General features: G+C 48.2%; 1 protein-coding gene across 8 annotated transcripts in view; it reads left to right on the top strand.

The window, feature by feature from the left end:
• The first annotated feature begins 5930 nt into the window (after window positions 1-5930).
• SOX6 (SRY-box transcription factor 6) overlaps window positions 5931-10009 on the top strand; it is a 435786-nt gene continuing 431707 nt past the window's right edge. For 3 of the 8 annotated variants that reach the window (XM_079966107.1, XM_079966104.1, XM_079966102.1), the window contains exon 1: window positions 6867-7409. The gene's annotated coding sequence lies outside the window, so the exon portion shown is untranslated. Of the gene's footprint in view, window positions 6028-6340; window positions 6469-6858; window positions 7410-10009 lie in introns of those variants that run through there. The other 5 variants (XM_079966105.1, XM_079966106.1, XM_079966103.1 and 2 more) reach the window with 5 other exon arrangements.

Raw genomic sequence — 10009 nt, 5'->3', positions numbered from 1 at the left:
TCCACAACACTTTAGTGGCAGCTGAACCCCGTTGAGTTGCGCCCGGTCCTACTTAAGTTTACTTCGACATGTTAACCTGAGCTCAGTGGAAACTTGCTGCCCCTAATAAAACTGTTTAGGACTGCAGCCTTTCTTCCAAGCAAAGAAAGCATCCTTGCCCAGTTAGCCCTGCCAGCTTCAGCGGGATTTACTCTCAAGTAACGAGGGAGCGGTTAGGATCGTAGCCTCACGCCTTGTTGTGCTTTCATAGAATGAACGTGGTTTTAGATCAGCCATGTGCTTCTAGAGGGGGCACCGGACATGTTACACACCTGGACGTGGGAGGCCTTCGGTTTTGGGGAGACTTGCCTGCGAGGCAGCGTGTTAAGGGTGGTAAGTGTGCCTCCCTCTGTTCTCCTGTGTGAGTCGGCAGTGTCAGGGAAGAGAGAGATCCATTTGTAGAAAGCCTTGCGAGAACAGAACATCTCTCCCTTCCTAACCTTGATCTCAGAAAAGTTGAGGGTCCTGCACAAGTTTCAAGCGGCATAGGCGCTCCTAACTATGTGCATAGGATTTGGGCCGCACGTGGTAGCATGTCCGAATCTTGCTCGTCTCCTCTTCATCCGATTCAGCAGCCCAGCACTAAGACTGTGGCTGGATGATCGGCATGAAATCGCCTGGTAGAGGCACTGGGGTTTTTTAGTTTTTATTCTCCAAAGCCCTGCCGGGATTCCTTCAGCTTCCAGTAGGGGAAAGTCCCGTTCAGATCAAAAAGCCTTCTTCGGAGACCGGCATCCGATTCCTTTGCAGCTCGCAGTCACTTCGCTGGGATGACTCCCCCCCCCCCTCCTTAAGTTTGACACAAGATGAAGCCGAATAACGGCAATATGGGACTTATTCCCATTGCGCAGCGTTTAGAGTAGGGCTCAGCCAGACCGGCGTGTTGAATTCTACCCTGAGGGCAGCGCAGTGCCGGGATACGTCTGTGTACCTCTTGATCTGTTTCATCCTGATTCCCGCACTTTGATATAACTAAAAGAATCGTCACCCCGGGGTTGCAAAAATTCCAAATGTCTCCCGCGGGCGAGTTTTGTTCTCCCTAAGTTTGGAAATATTTGTTGTGCGCTCTCCTCTTCCGGCGCTGCAAAAGATGCTCCCCAGTCGCCTGCATGGACATGAGTTTGGTTCCTGGTGCATCTCCCACCTGATGCTTCTTCCGTGCATTGATTGACACAACAGGCCCGACAGGGCTCGATAATGCAGGCATCCGAGGGCAGAGCATCAGGCAGCAGCCGGCGTTCCCTCGCACGCATGCAAAGTGCGCATTTGGGCCGTTTTCTTATAGATCTCGCTGCAAGGCAAGACTAGCCGGGTTGGAATCGGGGTGTTGGGGGGGGGACGGGGGACACCGCAGGTAAAATTAAGTCTCTTCTTAGACTTTGCGTCTTTTGGGTGCAGGAGTAGGCAAGTTTACGAATCACACAAGTCTCTTCAACAGCTAGGGATTTGTTTTAGATCTTATCACTCGATGGGGGAAGAAATGCTGCTCCGTATACATCTTAATAATTTGTGTGTCGATTTATTAAAACAAGATTGGAAAAAGAATCTCAGACTTTATGGCAATTAAAATGTGGTTTTTTAAAAATCTGCTAGGCTCCCTCGTGATAATGTATAAACTAAACTAGGAGAAATAAGTTTAGTTAAAATCGTGAAGGGCGCTAGGCGCAAACTTTGTTGGTAAGAAAACAATTTGAATGAAAGGAAAGGAACAGTCAAAATTAGGATGTGTTGTAGATGTGCAGTTTAGGAAATTTTGAGGAAAAAAGCTGTCCAGCAGAACCGGATAAATTAAAACGCGGGAAGAGAAACAGGAATGCAGGTTAGCAAGGGACTGCCTTTTTAATTGAGGAGGAATATCAGAATTAAAATGTAAACAAGAACTAGAAAATGTATAGCGATCCCGACTTTTTCAGAGCAACCCTTTATATGTCTACCCAGAAGCAAGTTCAACTGAATGTAAGTGGACTTACTCTAAGGTAAGTGTACATAGGGTTGCAAACTTAAAACTACTTATTCCTCCGAAGCGGACATTTAAATGGGCCAGAATATCTTACGTGGTCTTGCTAGCGGATGAGAAAAGAAGAAACGCTTTCATTAAGTTTTGAAGGATCAATCTCCCCACGTGAATTTAAATGAAACCAGATTAGGGCAAATTGGCTGTTCATCCCTAGGATTTGGGTGGCTGCCTATATTGCGCCGAGCGCTCTGCCCAGGTAGGTGCTGGGATCCCAACCAAACCCGCCCATTTGGAGACTTCAGACAGCAGTAATACTCCCTTCTTGGCCTTTTGGAAACGCGTGCAGCTATTTTGGAAACAGAAAAGTTCCCCCGTCTTGATGTGCGAAAGCGGGAGGTGGTGACGGGACCGGCCTGGCCCCCAAGCACAAAGGCGGACCCACAAAGCGCCTCTTCTGTTTTGGGGGCCTGGGGAGGGGGGAGGCGGCTGCCCCCCGCGCGCCCTCCGCCTCGCATCCCCTTGCGTCGAGGTGCGAAGAATATCAAAAGGGCGAGAGAGACGCGCTAAGTTTTTCCACTGGTGGTTGCTCACATGATCCCGGCGCCTCCTGGCACTTTGAAAAGCCTCTTTCAAGGTTTGACTGCCCCACACACCTATTTTTTTAAAAAAAAAAATTCCTAAAAAGAAAATGATTGAGAGACTTTTCTCTTTCATGCAACATTAAACACCCACACCCCTCCCTCTTTTGGATTTATTCTCTCCATCTCTTCACAGTTCTACTTCTCTTCTCCAGCCTCCGCTTCTAATTAACACTTCTAAGGAAGTGAAAGTTCCTCAAATGCCTCCCCCCGTTGGTTTTCGGGCGAGGCACCCTCAGGAACAGCAAACCAGCAGTTCAGCTTGAACCCATAACTTAGGGTCCTGTTCTCTTGGCCCGCTTCGAGCTATGCGCCAGTGTTCCTTTGCGACCGCCCAGCACCCGCGTATCAATTCATGTTTATTACTCTGTTTATAATATCCCCTCTTTCCTCCATCGCGGAACCCAGGGCGGCGTACACGTGCTTCCCATGCGGTCTCCCATCCAGACGTTCGCCCTTTCTCGGTCCTGCTTAGCTTCAGCCTAGCGGGGGCCTCACGTGCCTTTGGAATTCCGCTATTCCGCCCAGCGAAAGTCGAAGGGGCCACTCTGAGAGAGTTGAATTCAGCGGAGTTCTTCAGCTCGACCCAAAACTCTTAAAAAAAAACAAACACACACCCTCTTCCTCCTTCTAGTAAACTGCTGCCTTGCATCTCTAGCGTACCCCAACCTACCCGTAGTTGATGTTAAGTAAGGGAATAGGAAGTAATACCGCAATCCTAGCTAACCGTGTCTACTCAGAAGCAAGTCCCGGGTAAGTTAGTTTAGGGTTAGTCCGAGTAAACTCTTTGGATTTCTGTGACCAAGTGCGAGTGCCGAAGACAACAGCCTTGCCACCTGACCTTGCCTCCTCGAGTTTCGAGTGACTTCTAGCAGCCTGCTGCTGTATGTATTTACTCCGGAGTAAGCCCCACTGTTGTCAACGGAACTTCTTCCAAAGTAAGAGTGCGAGAGAAACTTTGCAGCCAGCCTAAGTCTTCTTTTACAACTCTCTCCGCCACCTGAGCATCCTGAAGAGCATTCTCAGCAAGTCAGTCCGTTAAGCTCACTCTGCGATTCTGTGCAGAGTTACTAAGTTGTGAGACTCACCGAGGTTGGCGAGACTTATTTCTGCATAAGCCTGCGGGCGAGCGCACCCCAACGGGGTTTAGGATTGTAGGCCGCATTTCCTCTGCTGACCTCCCTCTTATTACCGGCTCCTCTCCCCCTTTCTTCTGTTCTCGCACCCTCTACCTTGTATTCCCCTAAAAGTTCCAGTACATAATGCGCGGGAAGGAATAACCCTGCGGTCACTTCTCTTGGAAGGAAGGGTCCTCCCCGCCCCGCTCCCCCTTTTAACCCACTGGGCCACCCCCTTCCCCTCTCCAGTTTTCCATTAAGCCTTGCCTTACCGGTCAGTGTTAGTCGTGTAACCCAAGTAAGTAAGTCTACAGGATCCCATTCTTAAGCACCATGGCTCGATAGATTCAAAAATTCATGCCGTATCATAGCTTTTACGCACCTCCCTGCGAGTAAGCCCTATTGATTTCAGTCAAGGGAACAACGCAGCAACTCTTAAACACATCAACTGAATGTCCAAATGAACTCAGTGGGACATCCAGGTAAGTTTATGTAGGATCGGCGTGCAGTTGTGTTTAAAGTCAATGTGGGTTCCTCCCTATCCCAACCTAATAGCGCCCTCCTGTATACGTCTACTCAGAAGAAAGACTCATTTGCTTCAAGTAAGTAAGTGGGGCATAGGATTGAAGGCTAAACATCAGTTGCCTTGAAAGTAATTCCTATTGATTTCAACGGGACTTGCTTGCAAGTGAGCGTGGTTAGAATAGCACCGAAGGTTAAAAGCGCGCGCAGCATGACCTAAGTAAATCCCACTGAAATCAGCCGGAAGCTTCTGAGTAAATAAGCATAGGATCTGGCAGCGCGGCTGTAATCCTATATAGTGGGATTCACGTCTGCATAAATATTCTTAGGATGGAGGTTTAATTAACCCATCTGCACATAAGATTCAGATAAATCAGTGGAACTCAACGGAAGCAACCAGGAGGACACGATGCAGCCAAAATTAAGCACTTGCTTAAAGCTCTCATTTAAATGAATGTCCTTACTTTTGGCAGGATTCCCCCACTTGCTTCATTGACAGGAAGTTCTATTGAAATGAATGGGTATAACTTCAATTCTTCACACATGCGTTTGGCGGTGAGCGTCATTGACTGAACATAGCGGGGCTTACTTCGAAGTAAACACGCACAGAATGCGGTTGCGCGGCTGACAGTCCGACTGACACATTTGCCACGGGAGTCTTTAAGTTCCCTTAAAACCAAAGCCCCCAAGAGGGTGGCTGCAGTCCTAGACACGCTCTTTCTTTTGGCCGGGGAGGGGGAGGTGAAGCGTCACTAAACGCTGAACACGTTTACTTGGAAGCAAATCTGTTTAACTTCAGCGCGAACTATGTTCAGAGATGCGCGCTTAAGAATCTCGCAGCCCGGAAGGCTGCGGATTATTCCGCTGTGCCCCAAAGTGTTTACTCCCAGGAAAGAGCGCGTAGGACTGCAGCCGTCTGCCAATCGGTCTCTGATGAGTGGCGACTGCGAAGGAAGGGGGAAGCGGGGGGGTGGTGGTGGATTGTGGCTAGGAGTGCGCGCGCGCGCCTGTTGTGTGGTGGAGAGGGGAGAGAAAATGATATTTCACTTTCTCTTTTGTGCTCACTTTCTCTTGGGTCGTTCGGTTCCACGCTCCCCCCCCCCCCGACTTTACCGCTCCCTCCCTGCCTCCCGGCTGTGTGCTTGTTGGTGTGTGTTGTTGCCTCGTCTTGCCTTGCCGTCGGGGGTGGGGGTAAGAAGAGAGAAGCGGCGGCGGCGATATAGCAGCCCTGCCTCCTTTCGCCTTCCTCCGATCAATGCCCCTGGCCACTCACTTTCTGATGTTGCACGACGGGAAATGCTTTGAATACTTACGACATGGCCGCTCACGTTGATTGCCAAGATTGACAGCAGTAAAGCAGCGCCTTCGCTTGTATCAGGAGGGGAGAGAGAGAAAGAGAGAGAGAGAGAGAGGCGGGGGGAGCAGGGAGGGGGAAGCCAAGCCCAACAACAAACAATAATGAACCCGATTGTAACTAAATCTCCAGGCAACCCGTCAGCAAACTTCTCCTGACGATCTGGATCCTGCGCATCCGTGGCTCGAAGAAACGCAGCCAGCCAGTAACTCAGTGAATTTATTCCTTTCGTTAGTATTTCTGCAGCTTGTTTACCCAGCCCTACAGACACTCATTCACCTTTTCCTTCCTTTCGTCCGGCTACGGCAGTTTGTTTGTTTATTGTTATTGTTTTTAAAGGAAGGACCCCCAAGGCTTATTTCTTACAAACAAAAAACGCCACACTGGATCTCGAAGGAGGTAACTGGGAAAAGCAAACCGGCGCAGCGCTCGTTGTGTTGCTGATACCTGTTGTGGACTTGCTGTCGTGTGTGGTGCGCAGCCTGGTTGGGCTGGGGGGGGGGAGGCGGACGCGTTCCTTAGTCGTGTTTTGAAAAGGGGCTTCCACGTTTTGTATGTGTCGCTTTATACCAGAGAATACGGTATTGTTCCCCCCCTCCCCGCTGTCTTTTAAGGGCTTGCTGGTTGCAATTGACCAAAGCAGCAGCAGCATTAGCAGCAGCCGCAATAGCGGCGTCCGGAGGTAGATTGTGAAGTTAGGGAGATTTCTGAATGAATCCCCGGCGCGGCTGCTTAGTGCTGGACTTTCTGGGGAGGGCGGTGTTGGTGGTGGCGGCGCCGACTGGGATGGGATGGGAAGAGGCGAACTGGTGGAGAAAGTCCTTACGCTTCTGACCTGGGGTGAGTTGCTCTGGGGAGGATCCTGAGGCTGCATAAAAAAGACTCCGCTTCTCTCTGAAATCACAACACTGCTGCTGCTGCTGCTGCTGCTGCTTCCCACCCCCTTTCCTTTCCGCCCTCCAAGTGGTGTGTCTATTTTAAAACGTAGTGACAGATCAGCGTTGTATTTTAAGATCACCCGCTGCCTGCGAACACATGGCGCTCTAGAGATACTGCGCGTAAGAGTGATACCAACAGAGGCAGGCGAGCGAGGAAAAATATAAAGCCCTTAAATCAATCTTTGGGAGCCTAAAGCTTCTGCCATTCCTCCGAAGTCCTCACCCTTGGAGATAGTAAGGATGAAGGAACGAGGGGGCTTTGCTAGCGCCTCTGATTTCTCTGTTAACTTTGTGGTGGTTAAACTTGCCGAGAAGTTCGCTGCTAGTGTGCTTATATATCTGTAGAACAGATCCTTAAGAGAAAGGCGGGGGGGGGGGGAGTATTATACCGCTAGGTGGTAATGCTAGATTTGACCACAGAGGGGCAGTGTATCGAGGATTTGCTGTTCCTGTGGCGCCTTATCTCTCTGCAGGCAGAGGCTGGGATAAAGTTATACTGAAAACTTTAAAATTGATATCACACCCTAATTTGTGTTCCACAGGGAGGGGGAGAGAGAGAAAAAAAGAGTGAGAGCCCAACAACACACAGGGCTCTGCTTACACCATGAGAAGGGGAGCTCTTGGCTGCATTGTGGGCTCGCCCAACATTCAGCTGGGGATTTCTTGCTGTGTCTTAGCTCTTGCCGGAGGTCATGCAAATCGACCTTAAAAGAATGCATAAGCCATAAATTAAAATAAACCCCGTAGCCACGGGCTGATTCATAAGTAGACAATACCTAACCTGGACAAAACGGCTTCCTTTGCGAGCTGGAAGAAAAGAATAGTGCCTAAAGTAAACGCAAAGTAAGTTCCCAGAACGTATTTTCTTTTGCATTAATGTCGTTGTTTTCTGTTGTTATTTCGCGCAACTTTAATCTCAGGGAAACTGCCTTCAACTGCAGTTTTAAGCATACTTTGTAGAGATGGTAGGGAGGCAGCAAGGTGGTTTGGTGGGAGCGCTAGTCCCCCCCCCCTTTTCATAAGTGGTGCTGCTTGTCATTTTTGAAGAAGGATCTTATTAAAAATAATATTAAGATGGGTTTGATGTAATTTATTTTGAAGATCTTTCAATCTTCTGTTGTAAATCTGGTTTGTCTCTGAAAAATTGCATGTCACTTAGCCAGGCATTGTGTGTGTGTGTGTGTGTGTGTGTGTGTGTGTGAGAGAGAGAGAGACAGAGAGAGAGAGAGAGAGAGAGAGATCACCTGGTGCTTTTATTTTGCTTTACGTTGTATTGTTGAAATGTCGCCTTACAAATATTCCTAAAGTTATATATGAGAGACGGCGTTTGGCAGGAGCTAAAAGTTCTCTGTTTGATCCAGTGGTAAAACAGGTGTGTATGTCGTATGTATGGGACAGAGTACACGAAGGTGTGTGTGTATGTATGTATACAACATGACACTGTACCACACACACATACAACTTGCACGAGTGTATATAACGGGCTTTTTGTTGCTGCGGGATCTGAAGTCTTCCAGCTCTCCCCCGCCACCCCCGCCACCTTTGGGAGCGCCTTGGAGCCGCTTTGCAGCCGGGGTTCCTTGTGTGCGCGCGCGTCTGAGGAGCAGAGCAGGGCCTTGGGGTCAATCAGAGGCGCAGATCATATTGATTTGATTGCCGCCACCTCTGCTTTGCGGAGGACTAGTTTCCCGGGTGCTTTTTTTTTTTAAGGACGGCGAGAAGGGAAGAGGTGGCAAATGTGAAAAGGCAATTGAGCGTTGTTGTGTCTGTGTGTCAGGGTGATCTCGCCGGTGCTTGGGAGCCTGCGGTCAGGAGATTAGCTACGTCCTCCTGGGTGTTTCCCCAAAAACACAGACAGGGAAACTTTCCGAGATAAACAAGCGTATCTGCGCCTGTTGTTATGCAGATAAAGGAGACAGGTTGCATGTGGGTTTCTTTTTTTAAATAGCCCATCGTAGTAGGGTGAGCAGCTTTGAACCTAATTTTAATTTGAAAAGGGAGAGGAACGTACATTTAAAATATATTTTCATTTTTAAAATGACGGTGTGATTGAAACTGGAGGGCATCTCGGTCTAAAGTCACTTTTTACTTTTTGAAAAACCCTGTAGCTGGGTGGGTTTGACTGTGGTTGGGTGGGCAGGTGGTAGTGTTGTAGAAACTGCTTTGAGATTGCAGCTAGATTGCACTTGTTATACTGACTCCCTTGTGTGGGCTCATTGCATCAAACCGCTCTGCCACAAAGCAAATCGTTTTTAAGATGGACACAAAATTTGTCCTGCAACGCGAACCTCTGTCTAAAACGTTTGGAAGCCCTGTGCAAGATGATGTATCTTAAGACTCTTCTCCCTCGCTTTTTGGCATCCGATTTCTGTATGTATGATATCTCCCTTTTATAATTAGTAACCGTATCTCGAAGTTAATCTTTTTTAAAAAATTAAAAATAAATCTGATCCTCTCCTCCAATGTATTTTTAGGGAGGTACATATTTGAATGAAAATAATTAGGTTACTTGGATTACGTTTGCAGCTTGAAGTAGCTTGACACCTGGCAGAGAACTGCTTAAGCGTTTTCTTTAAACTCTGCCTCCTTCTCCATAACTGCGTTTCTTATAATACATTCTTGTGTTAAGTGAGAAAGGCTGTTTGTAAAACAATCCCCTGGCTAGTCCCAGTGTTGGGTGAAGCTGATCCTGTAATGGCATTTTGTTTTGAACAGTTGCTGTAGTTGAAGTTCCCTCATAAGGTAAGGTGGCACTGGCTCTCTGAAAGGAGGTCCAAATGCCACATTTATAATTAGACTGCCAATTCAGCACATTGTATCCATTGCTATACAGGGATATACTCGCTGTGTCTGGCCTCTCTCAATAGCCTGTATTCAGAATTAGCCAATTCAACTACTTCAACTTCGGCATCAAATTTAGAATAGGCAATGAGAGAACGGGAGGGGGGCCGAGAGAGAAAGCAAACAATAACTCTGCAATCTCTCCCCCCAGCTGGCCATGAAAGGCCAAAGAATATAAGGAGAGCAATTCATAACAATTGTATTGAGGAATCCATACATCAAATACAAGAAGTTTGTCGAGAGGAGTTTTTTCCCCCTTTTAAAGAAAAAAGTTATTTGGGGGGAGGGAACTAAAATCAGCCAGTGTGGATTCAGGAAAAAAAAATGTTCTTAGCATGTATTTCTTTCCTTTAAAAAAAAATGGCCAAAGGATATAGGACAATTACACCTGTGCTCGCAACTGAACACAGGTCCCTGGGAAAACTGGCAGGAAAAGTCTTTAGCCCCTCCTGAGGACTATAAGAAGAAACTTTGCTTGCAGGCAGCAGCAGCAGCTCTCCCGCCCCCTGTGCAGTCAGTCACAAGGAGCAGAGCTTCAGGCAAGCCGTGGCTGCTGCTCCTGCAGCCGCCGCCTCCTGCTCGGCAGAGGGGCAGTTGAACGC

Source organism: Podarcis cretensis (assembly GCF_951804945.1).
Source record: "Podarcis cretensis genome assembly, chromosome: 1".
NCBI classification, from domain to species: Eukaryota; Metazoa; Chordata; class Lepidosauria; order Squamata; family Lacertidae; genus Podarcis; species Podarcis cretensis.
This window is presented reverse-complemented; position numbering and strand designations above follow the sequence as displayed.